We start from the raw sequence: 4,357 nt of genomic DNA on the forward strand, positions 1-4,357 counted from the left end.
GACAGTTCCCACTTTTTGTGGAGTTCCTGTTGACCCCATCCTCAGGCCCCTCAGGAGTGGAGCTGTGTCCCTCACCCTTTTTAACCCCATGCTGCCCCCAAAGCTGCTGAGGGGATGGGGACCCCCTCCACTCTCGTGACCCTGTTTGCCCCACAGCAGGGTGGGGTCTGAATTATTCAGGATGGCTTTGTGCTGGTTTTCCTCATGAGCCCGTCATTCCCAGCCTGGAATGAAGCCAGGCATGAGGATGATGCCCACTTCTCAATGAACTCCCTGGAGCTCCTGTTGGCCCCGTGCTCCGGCTCCTCCAGGCCCCTCAGGAGTGGAGCTCCCCTGTTTGCTGCGTCCATCACCCTCTCTAACCCCGTGGTGCCACCAGAGCTGCTGAGGGTGCCTCTGTCTGCTCCTGATGAAGATATTGACCCACAGCAGCCCCACTACTGACCCCCGAGGCTCTGCTGATTCCTGGCTGCCAAGCAGCTGTGGAGCCATCGATCCCCCGCTCCGTGGCTGTGGCCCGGCCAATTTCCCCGCCATCTAACAGAGCTTTCATCCAGCCTGAACTTCCCCCGCTTCCGAATGAGAATCCTGAGGGAAACGGTGGCGAAATCTTGATCAAGCCGTGCTGAAGGAAGGCCAAGTGTGGGGTTATCAAATGAAAGCCGGCCCTGCCCTGAGCCGGTGAAGGAGGGACTGCGGAGCCGCGCTGGCTGCAGGGCAGGCAGCAGCAGCAGCTCTGACGTGGGAATTCACTGCTGCTAACAAGCTCCCGAGGAATTCCACAGCTTTCGGCACAAGGCCCAGCGCAGGCTCCCTCCTGCCTGGCGGTTCGTGGAGCAGGGGTGGACAGGCCGGCACAGGCAGCAGCAGCAGCCTCTGTTTTGCTGCATCATCACCCCTCGTTTTGTGCTGACAGCGCTGGCTTCTCAGGGGCACAGAGAAGCAATTAAAAACGGTGTTTAAAATCATTAGAGAAGTCAAACCTTGCACCCAAAGCTGCTGCGAGGCCCTGGGAGTGAACAAAGCACTGGGGAGAGGAGGAATTCAGCTGGGAATGGGAGGCCTGCTGGTGTTTATCCACTCGTTTGTGATTTGCCTGTTCCCATCCATTATGGATGTGGTGGCCTCCTCTTCAGATGGACTCGTGCTGCCAGATATATTATTAAGACTTATGGTGATAAACAAAGAAGAAAACATTTAATTGACCCCAAATGACTGTTGCTGTTGGTGTCAAATGGATGAGAAGAGAGCCTGGTCAAGTCGAATCATAAATCTGCAGCTGCTCGAGGCATTTTCCTAAAGACCTGAGACAGCTGCACAGTGCAATTTCTCTCACTAATGATTCCTAAATTAAGAAATTAACCCCCTTCCACCAGCATTTGGATGGTGCTGGAGTGGGAGACAGGAACAAAAATTGGAGCGGAGTGCGTGGCAATAGCAACCGTGGACGCTGCCAAAAATACTTAAAATGCTCGAGCCCCAGTGCCTGCAGAAATGAAAGCACTCCATGCCAGCTGTGACCCTGCAAGGGAGGGGACGGTCCCCAAAGGCTGGGGAGCCCCATGTGGGATTTGTGGGGTAGAGGTGGACATGTCCCAATCCAGATCCCCCCTGCGCTGGGCTGAGCCCCAGTGTGGGCAGCAGGGGAGGGGGGATTCTGCCCCTGTGCCCCCTCAGGTGAGAGCCCAGCTGCAGAGCTGCCCCAGCCCTGGGGCCCAGCACAGGAAGGGCCTGGAGCTGCTGCAGCCAGGCCAGAGGAGGCTCCAGGATGATCCGAGGGATGGAGCAGCTCTGCTGGGAGGAAAGGCTGCGAGAGTTGGCATTGTTGAGCCTGGAGAGGAGAAGTTTTGGGGTGACCTCACTGGGGCCTTGCAGGGCCTGAAGGAGCTGCAGGAAACATGGAGAGAGACTGTGGAAAAGGGAATGGAGGGACAGGACACAGGGAATGGCTTCCCAGTGCCAGAGGGCAGGGCTGGATGGGAGATTGGGCAGGAATTGTTCCCTGGGAGGGTGGGCAGGCCCTGGCACAGGGTGCCCAGAGCAGCTGGGGCTGCCCCTGGATCCCTGGCAGTGCCCAAAGCCAGGCTGGACATTGGGGCTTGGAGCAGCCTGGGACAGTGGGAGGTGTCCCTGCCATGGCAGGGGTGGGATGGGATGGGCTTTAAGGTCCCTTCCAATCCATTCTGTGATTCTGCAGTTTTGAGATCAGCTCATGCCACCATTTCAGTGTTTCTCCTGGGGCTGATGAGGATATTTGGTGCTATTTCAGCTCAGCCGTGAGTTCCCAAGAGCTCCAGAGGGATCCAGAGGCCTGAGGAGCCTCACACTGGATTTACTCCATGTCCTGCCCGCCCCAGGCTGCTGCAGATCATGCAGGGAGCACCAAAGCAGCAGCAGCAGCAGCAGCAGCAGGGCTGGGATGGAGCTGGGAGGGATGAAGGGCCCTGCACTGATTCCTCTTCCATGAAAAACTCCTGCTGCGCACTGGGAGGCAAGGCAGGAGCAAAGGGAATTCTTTATCCCTCTCCTGAGGGAGTCGACTCCTCGTGGAGCTGAACTGGGCTGCTCGGGAAGCTTCGCTCCCTGATCCCTGTGATTCCAGTAATTGCCACTGGTCATGTCCCAGCCTCATCCCTGCCTTTGATCTGACTGCCTTTGAATGCGAGCTCCAGATCAGCGGGGTCAGGACGTGGCAACATGACAGGAAACTTCCAAGCTCTTGAGGAATCAGGGAATGCTGCTGGGGCTTGCACTGAGTCCTCAGAGTGCCCACAAAACGCTGCTTTTTTACCATTTTCCTGCTCTTTCTGAAGGCATTGGGAAACAGGGGATGCCTGGAGATATTTTTTTAGCTCTTGCTCGATGCTCATCCCCCATCACCAAGACCTGTCTGATGTGTTTATTTTTGGGTATGTGATCTTGTAAGAGATTGCTTTTACCCCTCTGAAGGGAAAGCCATGGACTTTTATTTAAGAGTTCAGGCTCCTTTCTCCCATCCTCCCACCAGATCTTTGTTTCCATCATCTGCACATTTGCATAATTCCTTCCCTTCATGCCTTTCCCAAGAATTCTCACTTCTTTGCCAGTTTTAACAGTTCTGAGGTGCTTTGAGAGATTTGGAAAGAGCAGAAGTTCCCTGAACACAAAACCTTTGATATTTCCAGCCATTTCCTCGTTTCTATTTAGGTCAACACCTGTTTGGGACAGGAAGCTCAGGGCAGGGTGAGTTTCTTTCCTGGTCATCCCACTCAGCCCTTTGGATTCTCCCGGAGTCCAGCACATTCTCTGCTGTGTCAGACATGCCCAAATGCCAAAATATATTAATTACCTTCCGAAAAGCTTACACAGAGCTTTGATTTCCTCAGTGCTCATAAATCTTGTTTGCTGCCAGCTCTTCTTTCCAGGTGCCTGGTGCTGAGATGAGGCTTTGGATACCGTTGGAGTCTTGGATCTCTCCTTCACAGGAGTTGTAAGATTGAACTACTGCACTGAATAATGCTCACAGAGGCACCTTCCTGGAATCCATATTGCGCATGGAAATCCTTGGGAATACGGCAGGTGGTGGCAAATTTACTCTCGTTTCCACAAGGAGTCTCCGGCTCATCTTTCCCTGCAAACACTCCTCTGCTCCATGGATGGTGTGGTCAGGCTGATTCATTCTCTGGAAGGGATAATGAGACAGACGGATGGGATACTGGGATGAAATTCCTCCCTGGGAGGGTGCCAGGCCTTGGCACAGGGTGCCCAGAGCAGCTGGGGCTGCCCCTGGATCCCTGGCAGTGTCCAAGGCCAGGTTGGACATTGGGGCTTGGAGCAGCCTGGGACAGTGGGAGGTGTCCCTGCCCATGGCAGGGGTGACACTGGATGGACTTTGAGGTCTTTTCCACCCCAGACCATTCTGGGATTCTGTGACAATAAAAATCGTGGATGATGGGGCACTTGAGAGGTGCCTCCGCTCCGTACTCAGAGACTTCTTTTCCCCTTGATCCGGAGCAACCCAGAAATGAGGATGTTTGGTGCTTTGCATCCTCGTGGATTTTCACAGGAACCCAGGGTGGATCTGAAATTCCCTTTGTGGTCTGGTCTCAGCAGTCTCCAGTGTTTTCCTAGGCTTGGAAACCTCCTTGCTCTGCTTCCCCACTCAGTTTTTCCTGCCTCCTCTGTGGAATGTCCTGACAGGAGATGGTCCTGCACAGATCCTGGGATTTCCTGTGTCACCAAGGCCTGCCGCAGACACACCTGCAGCACCAGGCAACAGTTTCCCTTTCCTTTCTCTTTTCCTTTCTCTTTTCCTTTCTCTTTTCCTTTCTCTTTTCCCTTCCTTTCCCCTTCCTTTCCCCTTCCTTTCCCCTTCCTT

Source organism: Corvus kubaryi, unplaced genomic scaffold, assembly GCF_017639235.1.
Source record: "Corvus kubaryi isolate FWS band 111438036 unplaced genomic scaffold, C.kubaryi_AGA036_p1.0 128, whole genome shotgun sequence".
Classification (NCBI taxonomy): domain Eukaryota; kingdom Metazoa; phylum Chordata; class Aves; order Passeriformes; family Corvidae; genus Corvus; species Corvus kubaryi.